Below are 10,818 nucleotides of genomic sequence, written 5' to 3'. Positions count from 1 at the left end.
CAGATCATTTGAGGTTAGGAGTTCGAGACCAGCCTGTCCAACATGGTGAAATCTGTCTCTACTAAAAATACAAAAATTAACCAGATGTGGTGGTGGGCGCCTGTAATCCCAGCTACGCAGGAGGCTGAGGCAGGAGAATTGCTTGAACGTGGGAGGCAGAGGCTGCAGTGAGCCAAGATTGTGCCATTGCACTGCAGCCTGGGCAACAGAGCAAGACTGTCTCAAATAATAATAATAATAATAAAAATAATAAAAAATATCCATTGTAGATTTTAAACTTTTGTGCACCAAATGATACTATCAAGAAAGTAAAAAGACAAGTCACAGAATGGGAGAAATACTTGAAAATTATATATCTGATAAGATTCTATTATCCAGAAGGTAAAAATAATTCTTACAACTTAAAAATAAAAAGATAAATAACCCAATTAAAAAATGGGCATAGGGCCAGGTACAGTGGCTCACGCCTGTGATCCCAACACTTTGGGAGGCTGAGGCAGGCTGGTCACGAGGTCGGGAGATCGAGACCATTCTGGCTAACATGGTGAAACCCCGTCTCTACTGAAAATACAAAAAAATTAGCCGGGCATGGTGGCGGGCACCTGTAGTCCCAGCTACTCGGGAGGCTGAGGCAGGAGAATGGCATTAACCCAGGAGGCAGAGTTTGCAGTGAGCTAAGATCGTGCCACTGCACTCCACCCTGGGCGACAGAGCGAAATTCCATCTCAAAAAAAAATGGGCATAGGATCTGAATAGACATTTCTCCAAAGAAGATATACAGATGGCCAATAAGCACATCAAAAGATGCTCAACATTCTTAGTCTTTACAAAGAAAATGCAAATCAAAATTACACTTCCCACCACAAAGAGATGCCACATCCCAGCAGGATGGCATGGCAAGGTAGGGGAGATTAGAGCCCTCAGCTGTTGCTGGTGATAATGTCAAACGGTGCCGCCACTGTAGAAAAAGAGTTTGGCAGGTTTTCAAAAAGGGAAGCGTAGGGTGATCATGTGGTCCATCAATGCCACTCCTGCCAGTGTAGCTGTGGTGATTAATTTTGTGTCAACATGTGTAACCACCAGATGTTTGGTGAAACATGTTTCTGGCTGGCTGTGCGGGTGCTTCTGGATGAGACTCATGTTTGAATCAGTACACAAAGTAAAACGGGTTGGCTTCCCCACAGCCAGTGGGCCTCATTCAACCCACTGAAGGCCTGCAAAGAACAAAAAAGGTGATGGCGAAGCCCTGTAGCCCCCTTGCAGGAGGGTCCCTTGAGCCCAGGAGTTCGAGGCTGCAGTGAGCTATGATTACCCCAGCCTGGGTGACAGAGTGAGACCCTGTCTCAAAAAGACAAAACAACAACAACAACAAAAAAAAACAAAACAAAAAAGAAAAATAAGATTCAGACTCAGACTGGAACTTACAGCACTGGCTCTCCTGGTTTTCAGCCCATGGACTTGGACTAGAACTTACAGCACTGGCTCTCCTGAGACTCCAGTTTGCTGACTGAAGATCGCAGACTTCTCAGCCTCCATAATCACACAAGCCAATTCCTGATAGTAAATTGTGTGTGTGTGTACTGTATAGATGTGTATACACACACACCTATATGTATGTGTGTATATACACAGTGTGTGTGTGCATCCTATAAGTCCTGTTTTTGTTCTCCAGAGAACCCAGCCTAATACAGCATCTAAGACAAATGAAACCATATGTTCACACACGAACTTAGAAGTGTTCATAGCAGCCTTATTCATAATAGCTAAAAAGTAGGAACAACTCAAATGTCCATCAACTGAAGAATGGATCAACAAATTATGGTGTATCCATAAATGGAATGTTCTTTGGCAGGAAAGAGGAATAAAGTGCTGACATGTGCTACAACATGGATGGAAGTTGAAAATACGCTCAATGAAAGAAGCCAGCCACAAAAAACCACAGATTCCACAACTTCACATATTCCACAACCTCTTTTCTATGGATTGCTCAGAATAAGCAAATACATAGTGTGTCAGAGAGCAGATTTGTTGTTGGCAGGGGTTGGGGAGGGGAGAAGAGTTTTATAACAGCTTATAAAGTTTACCAGCTAGGCCAGGTGCAGTGGCTCATGCCTGTAATCCCAGCACTTTGGGAGGCCAAGCCCAGCAGATCACTTGAGGTCAGAAGTTTGAGACCAGCCTGGCCAACATGGTGAAACCCCGTCTCTACTAAAAATACAAAAATTAGCCGGACGTGGTGGTGCAGGCCTGTAATCCTAGCTACTCGGGAGGCTGAGGCAGGAGAATCACTTGAACCCAGGAGGTGGAGGTTGCAGTGAGCCGAGATCGCGCCACTGCACTCCAGACTGGGCAACAGAGCGAGACTCCATCTCAAAATAAATAAATACATAAAGTTTACCAGGTTAATGAGTAAAGGAGGTTTTTTTCTTTTTCTTTTTTGGAGATAAAAAATATAAAATTGATTGTGGTAATGGTTGCACAACTCTGAATGTACTAAAAAAAACCCACTGAGTTATGTATTTAAAAATGATAAATTTATGGTATGCAAATTGTAAAATTAAAAAGAGAAAAAGTACACAGTTTAGACCCCAAATCATCCCCTTTCTCTTCTTAAAAATGCAGGAAGATGGACACAGGGCTGGGGAAGTACAATGAAAGGCCAAATGGATGGTCTGTTCTCTGTGGATCAGCTCCCCATGAACACTCTTACTCCTGAGGACTCATCCAACAATAATAAGAGAATGCTCTTGTTTTTGAAGGATTTTCTGAAAGCCATCCTGAAAAATTAAGTAGAGTACGCTGAAGATAGTCAGACTTTGCTTTTAAGAATTGCATATTCTGGAAGAGGCTCTTCAGTCCAATCTTTAGTTCTCTCCACAGAGTAAATGAAGTAAACTGCCGAAGGCCTGGAGCCCGAGCTGTTCCCACATGGGCTCCAGCACAGAGTCTCACAGGGTTGCCTCAACTAAATCTCTGCTTACTGTTTCTTCTGTCTTTCTCCTAAAAATGGAATGCAGGCCGTCTAGTCTAGGGAAATAAAGGATTCTGGTTACGTGAATCCAGGAGCTTTTTTTTGAGACAGAGTGTTGCTCCGTCTCCCAGGCTGGAGTGCAATGGCGCCATCTCAGCTCACTGCAATCTCTGCCACCCAGGTTCAAGCAATTCTTCTGCCTCAGCCTCCTGAGTAGCTGCGATGACAGATGCCCGCCACCACTCCCAGCTAATTTTTGTATTTTTAGTAGGGACGGGATTTCACCGTGTTGGCCAGTCTGGTCTTGAACTCCTGACCTCAGGTGATCCACCCACCTCGGCCTCCCAAAATGCTGGGATTCTAGGTGTGAGCCACCATGCCCAGCCGATAACTGACCTTTTATTTGACACTAACATCTAAGAAACAGCTTGTGTCCTCTTTAACCTCACTCATCCTCATGTATCTACTGGGCAGTTGGGTGCTTTTATTCTCTAAAATATGCACTCAGGGCCAGGCGCAGTGGCTCACACCTGTAATCCCAGCACTTTGGGAGGCCGAGGTGGGCAGATTGCCTGAGGCCAGGAGTTTGAGACCAGCCTGGCCAACATGGCGAAACCCTGTCTCTACTAAAAATACAAACTTAGCCAGGCGTGTTGGTATGCGCCTATAATCCCAGCTACTCAGGAGGCTGAGGCAAGAGAATCACTTGAACCTGGGAGGCAGAGGCTGCAGGGAGCTGAGATTTTGCCATTGCACTCCAGCCTGGGCGACAGAGTGAGACCCTATCTCAGGAAGAAAAAAATATATATATATGCATTCAGGACAATTGAAATGAATATATTGTATAATAAGCCTGGGACCAACAAGAATGGTTTCCTGCCTCAGCCTCCTGAGTAGCTGGGATTATAGGTGCCTGCCACCGTGTCCAGCTAATTTTTGTACTTTTAGTAGAAGTGGGGTTTTGCCATGTTGGCCAGGCTGGTCTTGAACTCCTGACCTCGGGTGATCCGCCTGCCTCAGCCTCCCAAAGTGCTGGGATTACAGGCGTGAGCCACCCCACCCAGCCCATTAAAAAATTTTTTTTTAATTTTTATGGATACATAGTAGATATCCTATGATACGAGAATACAATGTATAATAATATCAGGGTAAACGAGGTATCGAGGTATCATTTGAACATTTAAAAAATTTATTGTTGCTGTTATTGAGTTGTAGGGGTTCTTCATATATTCTGGATGTTAGCCCTTTATCAGATAAATGATTTTCAAGTATTTTCTCCCATTCTGTAGGTTTCCTTTTCACTGTGTTGTTTTCTTTGCTGTGCGGAAGTTTTTGACGTAGTCCCATTTGTCTATTTTATATTTTGTTACCTGTGCCTTTGGTGTCATAGCCAAGAAATCGTTGCCCTTCTCCTAATGTTATGAAGTTTCTCCCCTATGTTTTCTTTTAGTTTCATAGTTTCAGGTCTTAGGTTTAGGTCTTTAATTCATTTTGAATTAATATTTGTATGTGGTGTAAAATAAGGGCCCATTTTCATTCTTTCCTACATGGATATGCAATTTTCCTGGCACCATTTGTTGAAGAGCTGTCCTTTCTTCGTTGTGTAGTCTTGGCATCTTTGTTGAAGATCTTTGACAGTAAACATGAGGGTTTATTTCTGGGCTCTGTATTTTGTCCACTGGTCTGTATGTCTGTCTTTATGCCAATTCCATATTGTTTCAATTACTACAGCTTTGTAATATGCCTTGTATTTTGTTCTGGGCTCTGTATTTTGTTCCACTGGTCTATATGTCTGTCTTTATGCCAGTACCATATTGTTTCAATTACTCTAATTTTGTAATATGCTTTGAAATCAGGAAGTGTGAGGTCTTCAGTTTTGTTCTTTTTCAAGGTTGTTATTTGGGGTCCTTTTAGAGTCAATATGAATTTAGGATTTTTTTTTTCTGTGTCTGCAAAAAAATGCCATTGAGATTTTGATACAGGTTGCATTGAATCTGTAGACTGCTTTGGGTAGTATGGACATCTTACCAATACTAAGTCTTCCAGTCCATGAACATGGGATGTATTTCCATTTATTTGTGTCTTCTTTAATCTCTCTCAGCAGTGTCTTACCATTTTCCTTATATAACTCTTTTGCCTCCTTGGTTTAGTTTATTACTATTTTATTCTCTCTCTCTCTTTTTTTTTTTAGATGGAGTCTCACTCTGTCACCAGGCAGAGTGCAGTGGCGCGATCTCGGACATGGCAATCTCCACCTCCCGGGTTCAAGTGGTTCTTTGCCTCAGCCTCCCAAATAGCTGGGACTACAGGCACGCACCACCACGCCCAACTAATTTTTGTATTTTTAGTAGAGACGGGTTTTCACCATGTTAGCCAGGATGGTCTCAATCTCTTGACCTCATGATCTGCCTGCCTTGGACTCCCAAAGTGCTGGGATTACAGGCGTGAGCCACCATGCCCAGCTTATTTTATTCTCTTCTATGCTATTGTAAATGGGATGTTCTTTATTTATTTATTGGATTGTTCACTGTTTACGGAAACACAACTGATGCTGGAATGTTGATTTTGTATCCTGCAATTTTGCTGAATTCATTTATTAGTTTTAACATTTTGTGGAATTTTGAGAGTTTCTTAACATATGAGTTCATGTTCTCTGCTAACATGTAACATTTTACTTCTTTTCCAGTCTGGATGGCTTTTTATTTCTTTTTCTTGCATATTTTTTCTGGCTAGGACTTAAGAACTATGTTGAATAAAAGTGGTAAGAGTGGGCTTCCTTGCCTCATTTCTGATCTTGCAAGAAAAGCATTCAGTTTTTCACCATTGAGTATGACTTTAGCTGTGTGAATTTCATATATAACCTTGACTACCTAGATTGAAGTGATTTCCTTGGAGTCCTAGTTCGTTGAGTGTTTTGCATTGAAAGGGAGTTGAGTTTTGTCAAGTGCTTGTTCTGCATCAATTGACGTAATCGTATGATTTTTGTCCTTTTTCTGTTAATGTGTTGTAGTACATTTATTCATTTTCATATGTTGAACCATCCTCACATCCGGGGATGGATTCCTTTTGGTCAGGGTGTATGATCCTGTTAATGTGCTGTTGAATTTGGGTTGCTAGTACAGGCACACCTCATTTTATTGCCCCTCACTTCATTGTGTTTCACAGCTATTGTGCTTTTTCACAAATTGAAGGTTTGTGGCAACCCTGTGTCAAGCAAGTTCTATTGCACCATTTTTTCAACACCATGTACTTACTTTGGGTCTCTGTGTCACATCTTGGTAATTCTCAAGATAGTTCAAACTTTTTCATTATTATTATATGTTATGGTAATCTGCGATCAGTGATCTTTGATGTTACTTATTGTAATTGGTTTAGAGCACCACAGTTTGCACCCACATAAGATAAAGAACTTAACTGATAAATGTATGTGTTCTGACTGCACCACCAAGCAGCCATTTGTTCTCCCTTTTCTTTCCCTCTCCTTGGGCCTCCCTATTTCCTGAGATATAGCAATATTGAAATGAGGCCTATTAATAACCCTACAGTGGCCTTTATGTGTTCAAGTGAAAGGAAGAGTCACAAGTCTCTCACTTTGAATCAAAAGCTAGAAATGATTAAGCTTAGTGAGGAAGGCATTCAAAAGCTCAGATAGGCTCAAAACTAAGCCTCTTGTATCAAACAGCTAGCCAAGTTGTCAATGCAAAAGAAAAAGTTTTTGAAGGAAATTAAAAGTGCTACTCTAGGCCGGGCGTGGTGGCGCATGCCTGTAATCCCAGCACTTTGGGAGGCCCAGGTGGGAGGATCACCTGAGGTCAGGATTTCAAGACCAGCCTGGCTAAAATGGTCGAACCCCTTTTCTACTAAAAATACAAAAAAATTAGCCGGGCCTGGTGGTGCATGCCTGCAGTCCCAGCTACTCAGGAGGCTGAGGTAGGAGAATCGATTGAACCCGGGAGGTGGAGGTTGCCATGAGCCAAGGTTGTGCCATTGCACTCCAGCCTGGGCAACAAAGCAAGACTCTGTCTCAAAAAAAAAAAAAAAAAAAAGTGCTCCTCCAGTGAACGCAAATGATAGAGAGCAAAACAGCCTCACTGCTGATACGGAGAGTTTAGTGGCCTGAATAGAAGAGCAAACCATCCACAGTGTTCTCTGAAGCTAACGCCTACCCCAGAGCAAGGCTGTACCTCTTCTTCAATTCTGAGAGAGGTGAGGAAGCTGAAGAAGAAAAGCTGGAAGCTAGCAGAGGTAGGTTCATGAGATTTAAGGAAAAAAAGCTGTTTTCATACCGTAAACATGCAGGTAAAGCAGCAACTACTGATACAGAAGCTGCAGCAAGTTATCCGGAAGATCCAGCTAATTGGTGAAGGTGGCTACACTAAACAAGATTTTCAATGTAGATGAACCATTATTCTACTGGAAGAAGATGCCATCTAGGACTTTCGTAGCTAGAAAGCAGAAGTCAATGCCTAGCTTCAAAGCTTCAAAGGACAGGCTGGCTTACTTGTTAGGGGCTAAAGCAGCTGGTGACTTTAAGCTGAAGCCAATATTTACCATTCCAAAAATTCCAGGGCCCTTAGAATTATGCTAAATCTACTCTTCCGGTACTCTATCCATGGAACATCAAAGCCTGAATGGTAGCACATTTGTGGACAGCATAGCTCACGGAATATTTTAATCCCACTGTTGAGACCTACCGCTCAGAAAAAAAGATTCCTTTCAAAATCCTACCAGTCATTGACAATACACCTGGTCCCAAGAGCTCTGATGGAAATGTACAAGGAGATTAATGTTGTTTTCATGCCTATTAATATAACATCCATTCTGCAGCCCAGGGATCAAGGAGTAATTTCACCTTTCAAGTCTTATTTCAGACATACATTTCCTAAGGCTATAGCTGCCATAAACAGTGATTCCTCTGATGGATCTGAGCAAAGTAAATTGAAAACTTTCTGAAAAGGATTCCCCATTCTAGATGACACTAAGTATATTTTGATTCATGGGAGGAGGTCAAAATATCAACATTAAGATAAGTCAATTCCAACCTTCATGGATGACTTTGAGCAGTTCAAGACTTCGGTGAAAGAAGTAACTGGAAGATGTGATGGAAATAGCAGAAGAATTAATTTAGAAGTGGACCCTAAAGATGTGAATAAGTTGCTGCAATCTCATGATAAAACTTCAAGAGATCAGGAGTGGCTTCTTATGGATGAGCAAAGAAGGTGGTTTCTTGAGATGGAATCTACTCCTGGTGAAGATGCTGTGTACATTGTTGAAATGACAACAAAGGATTTGGAATATCCCATAAACTTAGTGGACAGAGCAGCAGCAGGGTTGCAGAGGACTGACTTCAATTTTGAAAGAATATAGGTATTTCCTTTGTGGTTATCAGTGAGACATCTTCTACTTGTAACAATCTATTTTAAGCTGATAACAACTTAACCTCAATCATATACAAAAACCACTTTTACAACTCTACTTTAAATTATTGATGTAGGGCCAGGTGCAGTGGCTCATGCCTGTAACCCCAGCACATCTGAAGGCCAAGGTGGGAGGATGGCTTGAGCTCAGGAGTTCAAAACCAGCCCAGGCAACATAGCAAGACTCATCTTAAAAAATTATTTTTAAATTTTTTATTTCAATAGTTTTTGGGGTACAGGTGGTTTTCGGTTACATAGTAAGTTCTTCAGTGGTGATTTCTGAGATTTTAGTGCACCCATCACCCGAGCAGTGTACGTTATAACCAACATGTGGTATTTTATTCCTCACTCGCCTCTAAACCTCCCTGGCTAAGTCCTCAAAGTCCATTATATCTTTTTTTTTTGCCTGAGACAGAGTCTTGTTTTGTTGCCTAGACTGGAGTGCAGTGGTGCAATCTTGGCTTACTGCAACCTCCACCTCCTGGGTTCGAGTGATTCTTGTGCCTCACCCTCCCTAGCAGGTGGGACTACCAGCATATGCTGCCACATCCAGCTAAATTTATATATATATATATATATATATATATACGTGTGTGTGTGTGTGTGTGTGTGTATATATATATATTTTTTTTTTTTTTTTGTAGAGATGGGGTTTCACCATGTTGGCCCCGAACTCCTGGCCTCAAGCGATTCACCCATCTTGACATCCAAAAGTGCTGGGATTACAGGTGTGAGCCACCGTGCCCGGCCTGCTAAAGTCCATCATACCATTCTTATGCCTTTGAGCCCTCATAGCTTAGCTCCCACTTACAAGTGAGAGGCACAATGTTTGCTTTTCCATTTCTGAGTTACTTTGCTTAGAATAATGGCCTCCGGCTCCATCCAAGTTGCTGCAAAAGACATTATTTCATTCCTTTTTTATGGCTGAAGAGTAGTACTCCATGATGAATATACCACATTTTCTTTATCCACTCGGTTGATGGTCACTTAGGTTGGTTCTGTATCTTTGCAACTGTGAATTGTGCTACTATAAACGTGTGTACATGTGTCTTTTTCATATAATGACTTATTTTCCTTTGGGTAGATACCCAGTAGTGGGATTGCTGGATCAGGTGGTGTTCTACTTTTTGTTCTTTAAGTAATCTCCGCACTGTTTCCCCTAGTGGTTGTACTAATTTACATTCCCACCAGCAGTGCAGAAGTGTTCCTTTTTCACCACTCCATGCCAACATCTATTGTTTTTTTTTTACTTTTCAATTATGATCATTCTTGCAGGAGTAAGGTGTTCTCAATGCGGTTTTAATGAACATTTCCCTCATGATTAGTGATGTTGAGCATTTTTTCGTGTTTGTTGGCTGCTTGTATATCTTCTTTTGAGAATTGTCTATTTATGTTCTTTGCCACTTTGTGATGGGATTTTTTCTACCTCATTTGAGTTCCTTATAAATTCTGGATATTATTCCTCTGTCAGATGCATCGTTGCGAATTTCTCTCACTTTGTGGGTTGTCTGCTTACTCTGCTGGTTGTTTCGCTGTGCAAAAGCTAAAAGTTATTGATGTCCCAAGTTACACCTTTACATAGTGTGTATCCATTAAGATATTTTAACATATTTTTACAGTTATAGTTTTTGTTTTGATTTTTAGAGATGGGGCTTCACTTTGTTGCTCAGGCTGGTCTTAAACTCCTGGCTTCAAGTTATCTTCCCCAGGTGTTGGGATGACATGTGTGGGTCACCGTGCCTGGCCAGTTACAGTTATTTTTATGCTTTGTCTTGTAAATTCTGTACCAGAATTAAAAGTGCACTACCATTATAGTCCTGAAGGATTCTGCATTTGTCTGTATTTACTTTGCCAGTGAGCTTCATGTTTTCTTTTTCTTTTTGAGACAGCCTCGCTCTGTTGCCTGGGCTAGAGTGCAGTGACATGATCTCGGCTCACTGCAGCCTCTGCCTTCTGGGTTCGAGTAATTCTGCCTCAGCCTCCCGAATAGCTGGGATTACAGGTGCGCGCCACCACGCCTGGCTAATTTGTGTGTGTGTGTGTGTGTTTTTAGTAGAGATGGGGTTTCACCATATTGGTGAGGCTGGTCTTGAACTCCTGACCTCAGGTGATCCTCCCGCCTCAGCCTCCCAAAGTGCTGGGACTACAGGTGTGAGTCACTGCACTCGGCCACTCCCAATCTTTGCATACTGGCTTTGTACCGGGGAGACCTTCACCAACTAGCCCAGGTAGAGATTCTGGAACCTCTTAAATGTTTTTCCAAGTTCAACTTTTTAGTACTGTGTTATTTTCCAACTAAAGGTTGCTGGTTTTTCATCTTGTAATCTCTTGCTCCCTCTGGTGTCTATCTTCAGAACTGCACGTTCTCTGGAGCTGCAGCTGCAAGTTGCCCCTTTGTTCTCAGTGGCTCTCTGGCAAAGCACGACAGCT

Source organism: Macaca thibetana, chromosome 18 (assembly GCF_024542745.1).
Source record: "Macaca thibetana thibetana isolate TM-01 chromosome 18, ASM2454274v1, whole genome shotgun sequence".
NCBI classification, from domain to species: domain Eukaryota; kingdom Metazoa; phylum Chordata; class Mammalia; order Primates; family Cercopithecidae; genus Macaca; species Macaca thibetana.
This window is presented reverse-complemented; position numbering follows the sequence as displayed.